Here is a 21,854-nt window from a genome sequence, read left to right as displayed (position 1 = left end):
AGATAATGGAAAAGCTTGCCTACAGATCATTTTACAATGATTTGAGGGAACTGAAGCAAACAGGGTCAGTGACTTGCCTGGGGTCCCACAGTTAGTGTCTGAGACTTGATTTGAACTCAGGAAAACGAGTCCTCCAGAGAGCGGATCCAACACTATTCACTGCATCATCCAGCGGCCAAAAAATATAATAACAACAACATTTTTAGGGAATTTTAAGGTTGGCAAAATGCTTAAGATTAGAAAATCAACAGCTTCTTACTCTTCATCATGGCTCAGACAATCACAGAGGGAGCGCTGGAAGTGACATTCAAAGTAATCGTGTCAATCAACAAACATTTAATAAGGGCCTTCATTTTCCAAGGCCCTTCTCAAGGGCTTCTCATTTTCCAGATGATAAATCTGAGAGGAAGAGAGGTAATTGGTGATTTGCCCAAAGTCACACAAGTAATTAGAGAAAGGGGTGGGATTTGAGCCCACATCATTTGACTTCAAATGAAGAACTTTTCTTTTGTCATATTATTCCTCTGAAGCTTATAACAAATGGAAAATATCTCTTCCCACAAAGTGATCCACTGTTCTACCTGGGTATTTTTAAAATCCAAGGAATGGAAAATGGAATTAATAGCTACTTAGCCCTAATATATACTGTTTTATGTATGATATCTCCTTTGACCCACTTAATAACCCTAGGAAGTAGGTGCTATTATTAGCCCCTTTTACAGAAAAAGAACTGAGACTTTAAGCAGGTTAAGTGACTTATTTAGAGTCACACAGCTAGGAGATATAAGAAGTAGGATTTAAACTTGGTTCTTCCTGTCTCCAAAACCAACCCTCCATCTACTGAGTCATCTACTCTTTTTCCCCATAAGTCAACATAAACTGGCTTAGAAAAGTGGTTCTTAATATTCAATCTGAAGTTTCGGGGACTCTGTGAACTTGGATGTGAAAAAAAAAAAATCTCACTATTTTCTCCTTATTTGTGTAGATCCTGCTTGATGGCTGGAGCCAGAACTGCTCACACCCTTTCCTTCACCTTCCACGGCTTTTCTTGTTGCCCTTAGTTAGACTTGTTGTGATTATCAGACAAGGATTGTCACCGGGTGACACCTTTGATAGCAGGCACATAATAAGGAACCTACAAAATGGAAACATTTCCCCTCACCACCTTTCAGGGCTGTCAGAATCTGGCAAGGACTTGCTCAAAACTGATACTCTTTTGACTTTTTAGGATTCCATTGTTGGATCTCATCACCTTCATATTTATTGATGCTCAGAAAGTAAAATGTGTTCTCGAGAGTCCCAAAACACAGGTCTGATCCTGCTCTATAAAATTCAATGGCTCCCATTTACCTCTAGGCTCAAATGCAACTCCCCCATCAACATATCTTTCCAGCCTGAGTATAAAGAAAGTTTTTTCACTTACTCTTTGATCCAAAGTGAGTTACTTTTTGTTCCTTTTATTCCTTTAGGCAAGTTGTTTCTCATGCTTAAAATACTCTACCCCCCTCCTCTCTGTTCTTTAGAATCCTTCATTTCCTTCAAGGATCAGTTCAAATATCTCCTGCCTTTAATTTCCCCAGTTGCTAGTACCTCTTCCTTCTCAGATAACCTTGTATTCTATTTTTAAAAAAGCTACATTTAAATAATATTTGAAAATTTACAAAGTACTTTGCATATATTATCTCCATTTAATAGATTATTTGTGTGCATTATTTTAATATTTTTATCCACTTATATGTATATTTTTTATCTCTTCCGACAGAATATAAGCTTTGTGAGGGTGGCTACTGTATCATTTTTGTCTTCTCATTTACAGCTTCCAGTACAGTTCCTGATGCATCAGAGGTGCTTAATAAATAATAGCTAATTAATCATTGCACTTGGAATGAATAGTAGAATGCAGATATAGAATTTGTCCTCAAGCATTTTAAAATCCCACCGTAGAGAAGGCTGAAAGTCCCAGTTTTCAGCAGTGTAGTGAACATGATGGGGATTCTTGTGGTTAGAGTTTACTTGTCTGGGTCTTTTTTGTTTTATCCAAAACTCTATTTGGGGTAAAATAATAAAGGAAATCATTTAAACTACTTCACTTTCTCCCTTTAAATAGTATTTTATTTTTTCTAAATATGTAATCCTCCTAGAAGGTTCCACTTTTTAATGCATGGGATTTTTTGAACTGTATCATTTTATTCCACCTTCTCTAAGAAAAACTGCCTTATAGTCTCCAAATGATAAATGGTCAAATGATATGAACAGACCAATTTCAGATGAAGAAATTAAAACCATTTCTAGTCACATGAAAAAATGCTCTAAATCATTATTGATCAGAGAAATGCAAATTAAGGCAACTCTGAGGTACCACTATACATCTGTCAGATTGACTAAGATGACAGGAAAAGATAATGATGAATGTTGGAGGGGATGTGGGAAAACTGGGACACTGATACATTGTTGGTGGAACTGTCAACAGATTCCCCTGTTCTGAAGAGCAATTTGGAACTATGCCTAAATTGTGTATATACCCTTTGATCTAGCAGTGTTTCTACTGGGCCTGTATCCCAGAGAGATCTTTAAAAATGGGAGAGGATCTACATGTACAAAAATGTTTGTAGCAGCCCTTTTGTGGAGGCAAGAAATAGAGTGAATGCCCATCAGTTGGAGAGTGGCTGATTAAGTTATGGTATCTGAATGTTATACAATATTATTGTTCGGTAAGAAATGACCAACAGGAGGATTTCAGAGAAGCCTGGAGAGACTCACATCAACTGATGCTGAGTGAAATGAGCAGGACCAGGAGATCATTATACACAGCGATAGAAAGATTATATGATGACAGGGGCAGCCAGATAGCACAATGGATAGAGCACCAGCCCCAAAGTCAGGAGGACCTGAGTTCAAATCTGGCCTCAGAGACTTAACACTTCCTGGCTGTTTGACCCTGGACAAGTCACTTAACCCCAAGTGCCTCAGCAAAAACGAAAAGAAAAGAAAAAGAAAAAAAGAGAAAAGAAAAAAAAAGATTATATGATGATCAATTCTGTGACTCTTCAACAGCTAGATGATTCAGACTGGTTCCAATTGATTTGTGATGGAGAGAGCCATCTGCACCAAGGGGGGAGGACTGTGGGCACCAAGTGGTGATCACAACATCACATTTTTACTTTTTTGGTTGTTATTTGCTCGCTTTTTGTTTTCTTTCTTATTTTTTTCCTTTTTGATCTTATTTTTCTTGTGCAGCATGATAAATGTGGAAATATGTGTAGAAGAATTGCACATGTTTAACCTATATTGGATCACTTGCCATCTAAGGGAGGGAGAAAAAATTTGGAATACAAGGTTTTGCAAGGGTGAATGTTGGAAACTATCTATGCATATGTTTTGAAAATAAAAAGCTTTAAAAAAAAGAAGAAAGAAAAAACTGGCTTGCCAACCTTGACTATTTTTTTCTGGGTAGATTGGCTGCATGATCTTGAACAACTGCCCTTGTTGCTTTACATACAGCCGAAAGAAGTCCAGAAGGATGGAGTAGGAGAACAGCGGGACCAGTGACTAATTTTCTCTGGGAGCAGCACCAACCTACCATCCCCATCATTAGCAAATGCATTAAACCACAGGAGCCAGAGACAGCCGAAGGCCAACGAATGTCTTCACTATAGGGAAACTCAGTCTTAAAATGAAGATAGGACCTTAAAAACTCCTTAGGTCATTTCTGGAGAGACTGATGTCATCCAAGTCATCTTTTTAAAGTCACAGTAGTACAGATCTACAGCATTGGCTCCTGAGACAGAGGACATGGACTCACACGTCATCTCTGATGTTGTTTGTGTGATCTTGAACAAATCCCTTCTGGAAATAGACTAACTCCTTCTTTAGGCTGCATAATACAAAATATTAGCCAAACTCCAATTCCACTTTAGTCTGAAGTCCTTGACCCATGTCAGCTTTTTTTAAAGCTTAAAATGCAAAAAAAAAAAAAAATACCCTTTTTACCAACATAAACCATTTTCTTTGACAAAACTGAGCAAAAAGTCAGGGTTATTTTCTTATTAATCTTGCTGAAGAGGGAATTGGGGAAAAGGACAAGGAGCCCTTGATTTATGCAGTTAAAAGTGGTTCTCCCTACACACATTTTTCCCCAGGCCTTGACCTGATTAGGATAGTCATCAGATTAAGGGAAAGAAGACTTCTTCAGCTAATGTAAGCATCTCTGGACTCCATTTTTGACCTTAAAAGGAATAGTCCAAGAAAAATTGACCTATTTTAGAAAAAATAATTTTCTATGTGTGTCAATATTTTAAGTTCCTATTGTTCTGAGGCTGTTATCTAAACATTGAAATGTTGATTTGAGTGTAACATTGTGTTTAATATTGGAGAATGTTATAAACTATAATGGTGAAATAGTTTAGGTTGGAAAGATTTTCAAATGCATGCTACAACTCTTCATCTTTGGACCTTTAAGGACAAGTTTTTGGAAGGAGTTTAATCTAAATTAATAAAAATAATTTTGGCAGGCTCATACCCAAAACACAGAGTACACAATGTGTCCTTTCAAACTTCCTTGGTCCTCAGTTTTATCATGTGTAAAATGAAGGGGTTGGATTAGCAGCCTCTGAGGTCCATTGCAGCTCTAACACTATAATTTTTCTATATTTTAATAGCAGTTTATAATGAAATATTTTAATTTATCTATTGATTTTTATTAAATCTTTTGTTAGTAAAACAGATCTTAATAACAGTTGTTATTAAATATCTCAATAACAACTGTTATTAAATATTTCACTGTATTTATTATGGCTAAGACAATGCTTTGGGCTTTTTCATTGATTTATGAGGCTAAATTTAGAATTGACTTGGAAATCAGAAACCCTCAATTCCACCTTCACTTCTGACTCATGTGATTTAGGGTGGATTTTATCTTGGTTTCCCTATGACCAAAATGAGAGGGTTTGACCAGATGGCCTCTGAAATCTCTTCTAGCTTTAGATCTCAGAACAAACACATGAATCTTTATATCTTGAGATGGACAATTCACTGGGAGCCCATGGGCACTGTGAACTTATTGCTATTGTACGTAATGCCTGGAGCTTAGTCTTGCTTTTAAAAATTATCCCATTTTTAAAATTACCCATTTTAAAACATTTTTAAAATTATTGTCATGATTAGCAGCTGGTCTAGTCCCAATATATACAGAGGAGGGCTATATTTTGAAGTGAAAGAAGGATGGAGGCTTTCTGGGATTGGCCCAAGAAATCTGTGCATGACCCGAGCACAGCAAGCACTTAGGCAACGTCAAGGACTTCTTATACAGGAGAAAGAGTTTGGGAAGTGGGCTTCTAATGGGATAGACAGACAGAGAAAGATGATCGGATAAGGAAGATAAATTAATGGGAAAATAGAAATAATTGCCAACGTGTATATTTATTTTCCCAAACCTTTAAAATGTACGCACAAATTACAAGAATCCTTAGTTAAAGTATGAGAAGGAAATTCACTTGCTTTCACACATAATAGTAGGATCATAGAGCTGGCAGAAAATTTGAAGAACATTGAGTTCCACTTCCTTATTCTACAAATTGGGAAACTGAGGCTCACGGGGATTGATTTGCCTATTATCCCAAAGCTAGTAAGTGTCTAACACTGGATACAAGCCCAGGTCTTGATCACTTTTCTTAAGTTAGCTTCATGTCATAGTATGTACATATGACTTTCCTACAGGAAGGTGGAAATTAATCTCAGGTATATGTTACAATCACACAAGATTCTTCAAATGGCCTAACAACAGAAACAATCTTGTTTGAGTGAGACGTAAACCAGAGAAATATGCCATATTGATTATATTCTCCAAAGGTGTTTATCATTGTCATAGGGGACCTTCTGTTCAGAGTCCAAATGGAGGAAGGATTACCTGTGGGTCAGTGAGGTCCTCCTAACAGTCCCGTTTATATTGGCCTTGGGCTAGTTGTAGCAAGCCCTGAAACACTCACTGTAAGGTCTCCTCAATAAGATACAGAATCTCCAAAGGGGAAGAATTAAGTGAATGAAAATTGCCATTTGTACATACTACGACATGAAGCTGATTGTAATTTAATAAGACACATATCTTGGACAAACACTGCATTCAAACATTTTGATTGTGCCTAGAATTAATACTATTGTTTACAAAGTCCTTGATGCAATCAGTACAATTATGTCTGAAGGATGTCACCACCCCGGGCAATGCTAGAATCGAACAAGACGAGTAGAGATGGCTGAAGAGCATTCAATAAATTGGACAAGGCCAAACTTCTCCTAGGACCAAAGGTTTATCTCTTTAAAACCAATTTTTCTCCAGTAAAACTTCAAGCCTGTCTGCCATAACATACTAATTAGTGAAAGATCAAAAGTGAAGATTATCCAAAGAGTAATGTGTGCAGGGATACAGGTGGAACTCATCACCCATGAACAAGTGAGCCAGAATTGCAATACACATGACCCAACTGGAGAGACACATCACTAAAATAGGGAGTGAGCAGGTAACTTAGAGAAGTAGTCTGTGTTCTTCATTGGTCCCTGCCCAACTCTCAGAGATCTAGGAAATGATAGGCATGTTCAACAGAATCCTATGGAGGATTTAGGGGAGGACGTAGACAAGGGTAACACTGAGTAAGGACACATGGAGGGGTTGTAATCTATATCATAAGATGTAGTTTCCACACTTAACAACATCACAGAGGAAGAATAGACACGTCGACATCGTCGTACCATTACTTGTTTGGGGCTGTTCTTGATCATGTTTTCTATGTTTTGTAATAATGAATCTTTGATAAGGAATGCAAATTTTGATGACTCAGTTTTTCTGTGGAAAAATATTAACTAGTTCATAGTAACATGTTTTTGATTATCCACTTAATACCTTGTTATGACAACAAGGAAGTATTTCTTATATACCTCCAAAATAGGGGCTACTGGTGAATTGGTGTTCCCTGCGCAAATTCTAATTTAAAACTTCTTATGATCCAAAGAACACTCCCAAATTTTTTTTTTAATTTTTTAAATGACTATTTATTAGGAGGAAACACAATCATTCATTCACTAATTTATTATGTTCTCACCATGTGCTAGATGCTGGGAAATCAAAGACAAAAGCAAAACAACTCATCCTCAAGGAGCCAATGTATATACCACTTTTAATTTGTATTACAGAAAATCCAATATGTTCCTCTTACACACACACACACACACACACTCCCCACAGGATGAATATCTAATCATTTTTAAAGTTTGGTGGACTATGTTGTCTTTAAGGTAATTATTACATCTTCTTTGTATGGTTCAGATAAAAATTTCTATGTTCTCCAGACTTTGAGGCTAGCAGCCAGCTCTGAGGATGTAGAGCCAAGCTTTGCAAGTAGGATAAATGAGTTCTATGGTTCAGAACTACAGAAAATACATTTACAGGTGAATATAAGCTTTGGAAATAAGGAAAGTATTCGGAGAGGGGAAAAAAGTGACCAATATAGTTGATCAGTCATTGTATATATATGTGTATGTGTGTGTGTGTTTATATATATATATATATATATATATATATATATATATATACATATATATATATATACACATATAACATTGTCATACTATGTATGTAAAAAATAATAAATAGTATCACAAAATCTCAGCATCAGAAGGGACTCCAGATGCCATCCAGCCTAAGCTACAATCATACAGAGATTTATCTAGAACTACTGCTCACTTTTCCAATAGCTAGATCTGGTCGGGTTATTTATCTACTCAAAATCTTTTAATGATTTCCAATAACTGATAGAATCAAAAAATCATAAATTTATATCTGAAAAAGAAATAGAAGTTCCTGGCTCCTTTTAATGTACTCAGGGTCATGTTAGCTACTTTGGGCTGCCACATCACATGGCAACTCTTCCAACTCCCCTTTTTAAAAAGCAGATACTAACTTTGTGACTCTGGACAAGTCACTTAACCCTGTTTCCCTCAGTTTCCTCATCTGTAAAATGAACTGGAGATGGAAATGACAAACTGTTCCAGGATCTCTGCCAAGAAAACCCTAAATGGGGTCACAAAGAATTGGACAACTGAATAAGAACAGCTTAGAACAGTGGCTGGCATGCAGTAAGTGCTTAATAAAAAGCTTTTTCATTCATTCAAATGTCTTGTGACCACCCAGGAATACAACATCGATGTAATGATTTGTTTTTTAATGAGCTCATGCTTGATCATGCTGATCACTGGTCTTTTTTCCAATGTTCATCAGTCATCACATCTGAAAGTTATTTCTATACTTTGTTATATACTTTGACTCATTTAGCCTGGATTCACTGAGGGCAACTGGGAAAGCTCTCTTACTTGCTCTTTACTCAACTAGTGTTTTAATTTCTTCAAAAGCCTTTTTGATTCTATTCTCTTTATTTTAAAGATAGATGTCCTTATTGTTAAGGCAAAAACAAAATACAGTTCAGATCTGGGTGTTTTCCCCAAAATCAGAAGTAAGACTGTAGGCTGGGTGTGTCAAGAAGGGAGATTTGGTACTAGAATCAGTGAAGAAAATCTGGGAAATCAATTTCTCCCCAAGTACCTGAGATATTTCCTGATAAATTGGGAAATTTAGAAGTCATGAAAGTGATTACTAATGTCATAGTAGAAGAACAAAAGGCAACAGACAAGGAGAGGAAGGAGACAGGTGAGAACAGGCCTTAACTCCCGGTTCTCAGTCCAGCATTCTTTGTCATAGCTCTTAGCACCTACTATTGCCAGGCACTATGCTAAGCACTGAGGATACAAAAAGAGGCAAGACTGTCTCTGCCTTCAAGAAGCTTACAATCCAATGGAATTACCAGGAATTACCTCTCACTATAGTATAATTATTTAATGATTTCTCTTTCTCTCTGCCAGGTGATCTTTTCCATTTTAATCCAGTAAGAAAAAGAACTATTGTGATATGCTGGGGAGAAGGCTGTTCCTGGATACTTCCCTCTTCTGAAAAATACCAACTTTGGGCAAGTCCCTAAACTTCTCAGTGCCTGAGCAGCTCAGTTAAAATAATACATTAAGGACAAGTTCCATGTTTTCTTTAGTAGAGGATGTTTCCATACCAGGAGTTTCCTACAGAATAAAATCATTATCTTAGGTCCCATCTCCTTCCTACCCACCTGTAGCCAAATGAACAAATAAAGCCAAACTCTACCCAGATGTCAGAGTTAAGTTTTCTCAATGACGGAGTAATCGGAAAAGCTTGTTAATAAAAAGGGGCCATGACCTACATGTGTGTCTCTTTTAATCACATCCTCCTTTATTCTTCCTATTTGGGACCCTGTACAGCAGTTTAGATTACAAGGGTTCCCCTACAATCTGTGGTAATTCACCTCATAAGCCTCAGTTTTCTCATCTGTAAAATGAACTAGTTGGACTCGTGGCCTTGAGCTCCCTTTTAGACTTAGAGGGATGATCTCAGAACTCTGTCACTCTCCAGGAGCCCTGCTCCCACTCCTACGCTCATTCCTACATACTGTAATTTAATTCTCCAGGATCCAGGGATGTAAATTAGTGACTTAATTCTATTATGAGACGTGACTTACCTTAGCCTTAAATTAGGTGAGAACAGGTGCAAACAACACTGGGCTTGTGAGAAATAACAGATACCTTCCAAGGAAAGGGAAGGAAGAACACATTTTCTGCCTCCAACCTCAGAAGTGTTGCTTGAACCTCTCAACAGAATACCGGAGTCACTCAGAAACCTGACTAAGGTGTCCATTGCATTAAAGGGAAATTGTCTTCTCATCTGCTGCCATGTTAGCAGCAGCTGTTCGGATAGCCCTTGGAGGATCAGGCTCTGTCTAGGAAACAATTCTCGTAATCAGATTTCTTTTCCCAATTGCCAATAGTCTTGTTATGGGCTAAACACCTCCCAGATTGAGAAGGAGCCCATGACTGATCCCAGAACAGAAAACCAAAATTGAAAATGAACAAGTAATTTATCATCCCTGAACCTCAATTTCCTCAGCTGTTAAATGTGGGTTAGACAGCCCCAGAAATCCCCTTGAGCTCTATCTCTAGTCCTAAGAACAAGCAACGAGACTGCCATCTTTCTAAGAAAAAAATAACCAATAAGGTTTTCTCATACTGAAATATGGAAGGCTCTGAGCTGAGATCTGGCCTATGTTATTGGCACTCACCTTCATACAAAAGGGATCCCAGGTTGGCTGGAGGCTCCTGCCTCTGTTTGGTGTCTGTCTGAATTAAAGATGAGAAGTTCGGGTTATAAGGACTTCAGCTCTCTGCAGCTTCTGGGCTCATCCACAGAACAGTCATGGAGGGCCAAGGGGATCCACTTGCCAAGGAGGAGGCTTCCAGATCCCAGGAAGTTGGATATTTATTTTCCTTTCTATCCACAGAAAAGGAAGTAGCCACTGAAGTAACCAATGAGAGGAAGTGAAAAGAAAAAAAAAAAATGCCCCAAGCCCAGAGGATCCTGACCTTCACGAAAAGGTGGGTGGGGAAATGAGGGGAGGATAACAGCTTCGGTCATATGATTTCTAAGACTTGCCTGTTCCTTTAATGCAGGTTGACCTGCTGGCAGAAGCAAAGGCGGGCAGGGCTTACCCTTCACCAAGGAAGTCAGGCCAACTTGCCTTCCTCTGTTACCATGGTTATGGTACCCGATGCTTGCAGACTGGCCATTTGCATTGCAAACAATCACTGGGAACCAGGAGAGTCCAACTTGCTATTCAGGGTGGGGAGATCCTGGGGAACTTGTACTGAACAGTTCACAGGGAACAAAGAATAACCAAACCAGGCCAACACCCAGAAGGCAGCCTGCCCAGGAACTCTCTCAGGGATCCAAAGTTCCAGGATAGGAGTCTTCTCTAACAGAGTCACTATTCTTGTCTTGGGCAAATTTTATTAAGTGAGTGGTGTTTGGGTTGCAAATGGGCCTTTTCTAGGGTGTTCTTCAAAGGGAGCTGGCAGAATGCCAGCTGAGGAAAACAGGGAGGTGCTTTATCATCTTTTGTTTATCCAGGCACCCTATTATTTTTGTATTTCATTTTTTCTCCCTCTCTTCCCCCCGCCCCTCACCTAGTTGGCAAGTGATCCAATACATGGTAAACGTGTGCAATTCTTCTCTCTATATTTCCACAATCATCTTGCAGCACAAGAAAAATCAGATCAAAATGGGAAAAAATGAGAAAGAAAACAAGAAGCAAGCAAACGACAAGAAAAAGAGTGAAAATGCTGTGTTGTGATCCACCCTCAGTGTCCACAGTCTCTCTCTGGGTGCGGACGGCTCTCTCCATCACAAGACCATTGGAACTGGTTAGATATATCATTTCCAGTGGGGATCATTTCATTCTTTGTAATTATATCTCCAGTGCCTAGCACAGTGCCTGGCCCATAGTAGGTGGTTTATAAATAATCATTGACTGATTGATAGATGTACTATATGGACTTTTAAATGGTGTTGGATAAAAAGATAGCTCAGTCATTCATATCAGAAATTAAAATTATGGGGATTGGAAGAGGAATTAATAAAGAAGGCAAGGTTTTCATTGCACCTCTCCTCATTTCCATCTGACCAATGATGCAGAAAAAAAATTGTATCGGCTTTGGAGTCAAAGAACTTAAATTCAGAACCTGGAATGGCTCCCTAGACCTGTGTGATAATGGAGAGACACCTCTTTGATGTCCTCGGCTATAAAATGAGGACAAGATGGTCCTTCAGATCCCTTTTAGATTGAAGTGTCTGGTCCAACCTTGGTCTCTCAATGGACTATACCTTCGCTTAATGAGCAGATCTACCCCAGAGGCAGGACCTCTGCTCTCAATTCCAATCAATTCAAGGAGCATTAATGGAGAAACTAATATGTGCAAGGCAATGAGGACCCAAATATAAAAATGAAAGGGTCCTTCTCTCAAGAAGCATCCATTATTCTGGGGAGAGAAGAATCAAAAAAAAAAAAAAAAAAAGAGAGAGAGAGAGAGAGAAAAAAATAAATATGAAATAATTCTGGAGGTAATACTAACAACAAGGAGGGAGAATAAACAAAGATGTCATGCATAAGGCTGCACTAAGCTCAATATCCAATTCAGTTCAGTTCAGAGTTTAATTCATTTCAATTCAATAAGCATTAATTAGATACTTACTGTATACCAGTCAGTAGGAAACAAAGACAAAATTCAAACAGTTCCTGCCCTTGAAGAACTTATATCTTACTAGGTGGAAAAACAATAAATGGACAGATAAATAGTTATTAGATATATGCAGGTAATTTGGGGGAAATGAGAATACTAATAATAATTGGAGGATGAGGGAAATACTAGTCTAAGAAGTAACATTTCACCTGAGAAACAAAAAGAAGAGAGAGTAGTTCAAGCATTGCAAAGAGCCTGTGTAAATAGAGAGTAAGAGAGTAGACAACTAATAGCACACAGTAGATGGTGTGTGGGGCCTAGAGTCAGTCCTGAGTTCAAATCTGGCCTTAGATACTTATTAGCTGTGTGACCCTGGGCAATTCACTTAACCCTGGTTGCCTCAGTTTCTTTATTTGTAAAATCTGGAAGAATAAACTGGAGAAGAAGGAAATGGCAAAGCATTCCAATATCTGTCAAGAGATACCAGAGAATTGGACAGGACTGACCAAAAACAACAAGAAAATGGAATTATATATATATAAACAAGTAAGAGCTGTGTAGGGAGATTGGCAAAGGGATAAGGCTAGTGATGTGGATGGTAATCAGGAGGCATTGTAACAGAACATATGAGCTGTGATAAGGCCTCAGCTAGAGTGGTAGCCACATAAGTCCAGAGAAAGTTATGGATACAAGAAATGTTTGGATAGAATCCACAGACATGAACTGTTTGGATTTCCAGAATGAGAGAGGTCACAAACAAAGAGAGAAGGGTAGTATTTTTGATAGTTAAAAATAAGAGTGGATCATCGATCAGAGAAAGGAAAACAAAGGGAACAAACTTTTCCTGTGCACCTACAAGGTGCCAAGAAATGTGCCAGACACTTTACAACTCTTGTTTCATTTGATCCTCACCACAACTATAGTAGGTACTATCATTATCTCCATTTGGGAGTTGAGAAAACTGAAAGCAAAAGAGTTCAGTGACTTTCCCAAGGTCACACAGCCAGTACATGTCTGAGGCTAGACTTGTATTCAGTTTTTTCCCGATTACAAGTCCAGGGCTCTCTGGAATATAGAATGCTATTGTACCATTGGTCGATTCATCATCCTTCTTTCTCAAAGAAAACCAAGTGACATCACTATGTTGTAGTCAAGGTATAGTGTGCCCCAATGATCTCTCAGACCGATCTGAACTCAAAAGGTTCTACTCAGGTTGAACACAAATAGTCCGTGCGAACATTTGGAGCGGAGATCTCTCTAACTTGTTGCATCTCACTGCGTTTCTTTTGAACTATTGCAATTCTGCTTTGCTCATGGAGCCTTCTGTCATGTGAAGATGCCATCCAGGTGTCAGTATCTCCCATGTCTCACAATAGATTCCAGAATTCTTCAGTGTGTCCTTGTATTGCTTCTTCTGCTTATTATCCCATAAGAAATAACGAAGGGTCTTCTTTCTGAGAAACCTGGGAAGATGTATCTGAACTAATGGAGAATGAAGTGAGCGGAGTCAGGAAAATATAATAAACATATAGATATAGATTATAGATAGACATTAAGACAAATAACTTTGAAAGACTTCATTCTGATGAATGCAAAGACCAATCCCAATTCCAGAGAACCCAAGATTAAACTCACTGTCCACCTCATGGACTCAAGATACTGAATAAAGCAAATGTTTTAGACTGCCAGTGTAGGAACTTGTTTTGCTTGCCATGCATATTGGCTACAAGGGTTTTGTTTTTCTTTTAAATGGGGTAGGAGAATCGAAGAGAGAGAGAATAAATGCTTGTTAATTGAAAAAAAATGAAAACTAGGGGAGCATATGGAGGTATAGATAATGAGTTCAATTTTGGACATGTGTGGGGTGCCTATGAGGGATTCAGGTAGTTGAATTTCTAAGAAGCAACTGGACATGTGAGTCTGGAGCTGAAGAAAGAGATGAGGGAGGTACATTTGGGAATCATCCGCATAAAGATAGATAATTGAACCCAAGGGAACTGATGAAATTAGCGAAAGAGATTAGAGAGATAGAGAGAAGTGGGTCTACCATTTTGGGGTGACTGAGTCACCCAAAGCCCCCAAATTTAGCCTTTCCCTCAGGCAGAATCAGGTCCTTGTCTCGACATGGGGGATTAATCCCTAAGAAAGCTCCAATGTCTTTCCCTCCTCAGCTGTTATTGCTCTGCACACACTCAGCCCCTAAATGCTTCAGAACTTCCTCCAACTCCATATAAGCCTGGACTATCTTTGTTAAAGAGATTTTGTTCCCAGAGGATTTGTTAATTGAGGTATCATGGCACAGCTAAAGTGAGACAATAGAGACCTGTCTCTTAAAACGATTCTGAACATCAAAGGAGAAAGAAATAGGAGTGTGTTGTTTTTTCTTCCTTTGACGAGCAATCAGGTACCCACTCTCATTAAAATGTTTGCGGCACTTCCCTTCCCCTCCTCAGAACCTTTTCATCCTGTGGTGGCGATTCATCTGGGACAAATGGAGAAAGACAAATGTACTTGACTTGCATAGCTGATAGCCAAGCAGAGCTGGTCTCAGTCCTGAAAAGAGATTTGCTAACTCCCGGAGAAGTTGTGGAGACTCTGAGCATTGAGCAGGCCCTCGAGCTTGGGGAGCCAACCTCAGCCTCCAACACTTGCAGTGATGCTAAGAATTCAATTCAAAAATAATGATGGGCCTCTTGGCCATAAGAGACTAAATATGGACCAGAGGAGATTCCCTAAAAGGGTGGACCTTGGGAAGAGGCTGATTTGGGCTTGATTCCAGGAAATAAGTCCTAACAATAGAGCTGTTGCAATACAGTATGATAGACTGCCTAAGGATGGAGTGAGTTCCCTGTCCCTTGAGATTTCAAGCAAAAGCTGGCCATCTACATTGGAGAGAGTGGGCTCAGGAAGGGGCTGGAATACATGAGATCCTCTCTGACTGGTTCTGTGCTTGTGCGCCATATAGACCCAATGCTACTACATAAAGGAAAACATTTCATTCACCTCAGTCAGGTGCAAAGGGGAGTGACTGGGTATTCTAATTCCTCCCCCCTCAAATAGGACAGCAGCCCAAGTTCAGCACCAAGCCCTTCTTTGGGACTGATGAGTCAGTGTTGACTCAGTACATTCTCCTTATTAGTGAAATCCTTTTTGTTTTCAGTGTACATCCTTTACATTATCATAGCTGGAAGGGACCTTGAAAGCACTGGGTCTAACCTTTTCCCTGTACAGGAAACAGGCGCACGAGCTTAACCAACTTCAAGTCACAGACTTAGCAACAGAGTGAAGTTTACAAAACACTTTACATGTATTATCTCATTAGATCCTCACCACAACCTATGAGCCTGGTTCAGTTTTGTAGATGAGAATCCTCAAGCGTAGAAGACGTTAAGTGACTTACCCAGACTCACACGGCCATGTCTGAGACAGGACTGGAACCGAGGTCTTTATGATTTCAATCATAGATAATGCCTACATGCCACCTATTTTTATTCTACTGTCTCACCTACATCACAACCACAGAGTGACTCCTAGGATTGGCCATCACTTTCAACCTGTGCATCCACTTGGAGACATGAAGGCACTGACATAAGATAGCTAGTCCTCAAAACACTCAATTTTCATTTTTATATCATGGAAGAGAAGGCTGAGAAATATAAGACAAGAAATAGGGGTCTCTAAACCCGGGGGGGAAACATAGGAGCTCTCAAAAGGATGAAACCTGCTTCTCTTCCTATGATAATATCCTGACCGATAATACTAAAGTCAAGGATTTTTTGTAGGCTACTCTGGAGCCAATTATTTCACCTTTCTGTGGCTCAATCACACAAATTAAGAAAACCAACCCCATTCACAGCAATATTATAAATCTTGATCAACACTGTTAGGAACTTCTCTTTCTTTTCATTTAACAGTATTTTATTTTTTCCAATGACATGTAAGGTAGTTTTCAACATTCATTTTTGTAAGTTTTTGAGCTCTAGAATTTTTTTCTTCCTCCCTCCCTTATCTTCCTCTTCCCCAAGACAGCAAGCATTGTGATAAAGGTTTTATATGTACAATCATTTCAAACATATTTCCATATTAGTCATGTTAGGAAATAAAAATAACAAAAGGGGAAAATTATAAAAAAGAAAAAGCAAATAAAAAAAGGCTTGATTTCCATTTAGTCTCCATAGTTGTCTCTTTGGATGCAAATGGCCTTTTCTATCCCAGAATGTTGGAATTATCTTGGCTTACTGAATTTCTGAGAAGAGCTAAATCTATCATAGTTTATCATCACACAATGCTGCTGTTACTGTATACAATATTCTTCTAGGTCTAATCACTTCACTAAGCTTCAGTTCATGTGAGTTTTCCCAGGTTTTTCTGAAATCCCCCTGCTCATAACTTCTTATAGAACAATAGTATTCCATTACATTCATATACTATAACTTATTCAGTTATCCCCAATTGATTGGCAATCCCACATTTTCCAATTCTTTGCTACAACAAAGAGCTGCTATAAATATTTTGCATATGTCCTTTCCCCTTTTTGATGATCACTTTGGGAAAACAGTATCATATGACTGGATTAAAGGGTATACACAGTTGTATAACCTTTAGGGAATAGTTGTTCTCCAGAGTGGTTGGATCATTTCACAACTTCACCAGTAATGTGTTAATGTTCTAATATTTCTATATGTTCTCCAACAATTATCATTTTCCTTTTCTGTCATATTAGCCAATCTCAGATTTGTTTTAATGTGCATTTCTCTAACCAATAATGATTTAGAGCATTTTCATATGACTGTAGATGGCTTTAACTTTGACATTTGAAAACTGCCTGTTCATATCCTTTTAGCATTTATCAATTGGGGAATGACTTGTATTCTTATGAATTTGATTCTGTTCTCTCTATATTTGATAAACAAGGCCTTTATCAGAAACACTGGCTACAAAAAAATGTTTCCCATGGAAATTATTAGTGAATAGACATAGTGACATGGTAATAAAATTGCTCCCATGTTACTTTTTTTTTAACTTATTATAATAAAAATGAAAGACCTTAGCCAAAATCTAACATTCTAGAGTATAAGGGATAATTGAAATTATCCCAAAGGAATAGAGAACTAAGACTCGAGAAGGATTGAATTCTCTCAAAATCTCCAATTCAGCTGTCATATTAGTGTTAAACTAAGACAAAAGCATACTTATATATTTGCTGAATGCACCGTGACAATGCTGTAGATTATTCTATCACACTATGGGTTAGATCAATTGGCTCCCAAAGACCCTCACAATGTAAATGTAATATGATATAATGCATGGGTCACTGAACTTGAATTTAGCAAAACTTGGATTTACATCCCATTATTAGCTACATTACCCTTGGAAAATCACATGTATCTCTTTTTGAGTGAGCTTTCCTCTCTGTAAAAGTAGGTGATGGCCTTTGATATCTCTTGATCTCCAAATCTATGATTGTAAGATGCCTTGAAATTCTCAAATATTTTGTATTCTAAAGGGGTAGAGCCACACTTAAACATTCTCAATGAGCCAGTAACATATAGCAGAATGCAGATTAAGAGTAGCTCCACAAAACATATTGAGGTGTGTTATGGGAGCCACCTGCTAGTGGCTGCTGAGGATCTAATTCTGACCAGCAGAATAGATCCCTTCATGTGAGAATATGATAATGATACAAGTAGAATGAGAAGCAGTTGCACTCTCTGACCTTTCTCCTCTTCCCTCTTGCCTCAGATTTATTTCATTCCCAATTCACAAGCAACATTTGTGTCAGTAAAGCCTGATTTGCAATTCCTTCAAGTATATTATGATTTACAGCTGTGGGGGCTATTGGAGAACCCATTCATGGTATAGTCCTCTTTAATCCTTTACAGGCTTTCTGAGTTTCACATTTAGGCTTGGTCCTTAACAGAGGTGAAATAGAATTAATAGAGATTATAATTTCTAATCCGTGGATGTTAATTCTTCTAGTAGTCTTTTTGCCTTAGGGTTGCTACTTTTGATGAGTGTGAATATTCAGTTTGGACAGGATAAGTCTATGATCAGTCCAGCACTATGCACCACACATTGCCTTGGTCACTCTCACATCCTGTCTCTCTCTTCTTACAATCATATACTATATTAAAACTAATGTTTGCTGTAAAGGTGCATCCATGAAATTATATTGCATTGGTCAGAAAAATTAATATAAGGATACTCTCATGGTATCTCTAAGAACTTTAGAATTGATTTATGACATGGAGACACTGGCACAGGACTGCTTGGCATGGTATGCCCTCATCAGAGAAGATGCTGTGCTCTATAAGCAAAGCAGAATTGAATTAGCCCCAAAGAAATGCGAGATGCATAAAATTAGAAAAGCTACCCCAAATATGGATTATTTGTTCCTGAACTGTGGCAGAGAACTCTGAGATCATTCATATTAGTCTGATCAGCCAAAGTTGGACACACTGTAACTCAATGCCAACATAGTGATATCATTTTTGTTTTCTTCAAGAAGCAAGAGCAATAACCAACCATTTTGAGTTCTGGACAGAGCTAATTGATGAAGAGTGAGCTCCTTAAGCTGGTCTCAGCTGTCTCTACTCCATCTGGCCTCAGGCTTCCATCGATTCCTTGCCTTAACCATCAGAAAAGACCAGGGATTGGACATCTGCAGGGGTTAGTCCTCAGACAATATTGCCTGTATTACTGTGAAGGGTTAGGCAATCTGCTCCTACTTATATCCCTGTGGTGTTACACTGAATCCTTGTGACTCTAATTATGGATTAAGGAAGCTGAAGGCAATTTCCTGACTACCACACCCTGGTCTCTGGTACTCATTCATGTCCCTGCCCTTCCTATTTTTTCCTATCATTTTCTGACTTTCTATTGTTACCCTAAATACTGTTCCATTGCTTATCTTATCTCTCCTCTCCCATCCAATTACTTTGTAGATAGGTTGAATTTGCTTTGAAGTATGTGTATTATCATCTCCCCACCCCTCTAGCATGTAAGATCACGGTGGGCGGGCAATGCTTCATTTCAAGCTTTATCTTAGAGATAGGAATAAACATTGAAGCTGACATCAAACTCCCTGAGGAGAAACCCTCAGATGAGGAAAATCTAAATTGAATTATGAATTCCTTATATATCCACCTTAGTATTTTTTAAAGTACTTTTTATTCTGTTCCCTCCCTTTCCTTCCGTAAAAAGAGGCTGCCCTTCCTTTCCTATGAAATTTTAGATCAGTGGAACATTCCTTTATATTCTCTGAGCCACTTTGAAATTTATTCTCCCAGGGCCTGGATTGCATAAACTTGCAAGGAAATTTCCCTCAAAGCTAACACAGTCTTGGCACATAATCTCAGAAAATCTTTTGTCCATGCATGATGGTATAATCCAATAGAGGACTCAAGAGCTCTTATTTTTTTTCTCTACTCTCTGTGTTAGTTATATGTTTGATGGCTGAAATTAATCAATAAGCATTTATTAAGTGCTTACTGTATGCTAAGGACTGAGGATTCAGAGAAAAAACAAAGTAGTTTCTGCCTTAAAAGAGCCTACATTCTAATGAATTACACTAATCATTTGAAGAAACAGGGCCTGAATTGTAGTTTCTATATATAATGAAACACACATATGATTGTGGGCCATTTGAGATACCTTTCTTTAGCCAAGACCTCCAAGCCTGAATTCTTGCTCAGTACCCTTTGAGCCTCCCTTTTGAGAAGCAGTATCATATTTTCTTTACACTGAAAAATTTTGAACGGTTACAAGGTTTTCCCCAAGAGAATCTTTGAGGGAAGATACTGTTTCACTTTTGTCATATTCCTCGTATTCCTAAAATACTTCCTGACCCTATGAAAAGCTTAGGACAGGGAACAGACTGGGATTTTATTGCCCTAGGAAAGTTCCACATGAGGAAACTCCCTTTCTAATTCAAGTCATAAACTTGTTTGCACTTAGAAATCCTAGAACCCAGGTCTTCTCAACTCTGACATCAGCTATTTATTCCCTACACTATGAGACTTCTCTGTCATACCTAGTAGGTGTTTAATAAGTATTTATTTATTAATTTCTCATAATAACTGACACACTGAATCATTGCAAAGCACTTTACAAACATTCTCTTATTCCCTTATTATCCCAATAACCCTGTAAAGCAGAAACTCAAGTTGTTCTTATGCTTATCTTACCATTGAAGAGACTGAGGTTCAAGCACTTCACCACTGCCACATAGCTAGTGTCAAAGGTGAGCTGTGGCCCCCAAATCTCAAGACTTTCCTCCTCTACTATGGTGTTTTCCAAGCAAGGAGGCCACGTGGCAGTCTGACCTAACTCCTACTGATTGATTTTGGATGGAAGGAGGAATGATGGTGGCCATTTTCATTTTATCTCAGCTCTTCCTGGATACAGGTCCAGAGTTCTAGTTATTCCACTGCTACACCATGAAAATAGCAAGTTGGTATGTGATGGGATCCTGCTGGATTTGAGGATGAACATTTTCTTTTCCCATTGCTTGATTTCTCTGACTTGTTCTTGGGCTCAAATGCATTTGCTAATTGGTATTCCTGGGTGAAAAGCAGGTGTTTTTACTGCTACAACTAGCAGCCTTCTGCCAATGGCAGTTTAGTTATCTGTCCTTACTTGGGTCTAGGCATGAATTAACCACACAAACTCAAATTCTCCTGAATTGTTGCCATATATTTTGGGCCAGTGGCCAAACGTGGTGGTTGGAGAGTGACACAGGTGGAATCTAGCAATGATTCTGTTAGTTCATTACAGTGAAACAGGGAAAAGTTTTGGCTGATGACTGACTACATTCTGTTTCCACTAGAGAAAGACAAAACTTTAACACGATTAAGGAAAGGGGCCACCCCAGTGGTTTCATTGTAATAGGATTTCACCTGCATAAGCTTTCCAAGTAGAAATAATTTCTTTCAAATTGGAATTATTACATCACCTTTCCAACAGATTAGCTATGTGAAATGAAACATTTCTCTACAATTACATTACAGCTTATGTCCAGGGGTCTCTGATAATTCTGTGCATATTATTCCAGGTCCCTGGGAAGAATAAGCACAAAAAGGAAATTTCCATTTCTAATCTGACAACATAAAATTAATATGGCACAATGCAGCAATTAAAGGTTAGACCATAATGTTGAATGGAGTTAGTGCAGAAATATAAGCTTAGACGCTAATAGTAAATGGAAGAAATGTAGCAATCAAAGGTTGGATTACAGTATCGAGTGGGAACAATGAAGTATTTTAAGGTTAGACAATACCAATGAATAGAAATAATTTAGTAATTTAAGATTGTGCCATAGTATTGATGGGAACCAATATAAGACTTTAAGGTTATCATATTATTAGGAAATAATATAGCAAATTAAGATTAGACCGTGATATTACTAAGAGACAATAAGACAATTACTAAGAGAAATTTAAGTTAACAAAGCTCTCTAACATAATATCTCATTTGTGGCCTGCCAACAGTAGCTACAATTTCAGTTTTTCGTTTGGTGACAAGGCAGCTCAGGGAAATGAAGAGACTTATCTATAGCCACACAGTAGGTGATAGAGACAAGCTTGGAATCTAGATCTCTCTGTACTCAAATCATAGGATTACAGAATTTGAGAAGTACAAAGGACCTCAGCAGCCATCTAGTTTAATCATACACAAAAGGAATCCCCACTATAGTATAACTAACAAATGGTCATCCA

The 21,854-nt window shown here is 38.3% G+C and overlaps 1 protein-coding gene across 1 annotated transcript in view; it reads right to left on the bottom strand.

The window, feature by feature from the left end:
* Nucleotides 1–10,488, bottom strand: part of ITPRID1 (ITPR interacting domain containing 1) — a 122,787-nt gene extending 112,299 nt beyond the window's left edge. Inside the window, exon 1 of the mRNA XM_031952687.1 lies at nucleotides 10,185–10,488. The gene's annotated coding sequence lies outside the window, so the exon portion shown is untranslated. The remainder of the gene's footprint in view (nucleotides 1–10,184) is intronic.
* Nucleotides 10,489–21,854: the final 11,366 nt, after the last annotated feature.

The sequence above is a fragment of the Sarcophilus harrisii genome, chromosome 1 (assembly GCF_902635505.1).
Source record: "Sarcophilus harrisii chromosome 1, mSarHar1.11, whole genome shotgun sequence".
Taxonomy (NCBI): domain Eukaryota; kingdom Metazoa; phylum Chordata; class Mammalia; order Dasyuromorphia; family Dasyuridae; genus Sarcophilus; species Sarcophilus harrisii.
This window is presented reverse-complemented; position numbering and strand designations above follow the sequence as displayed.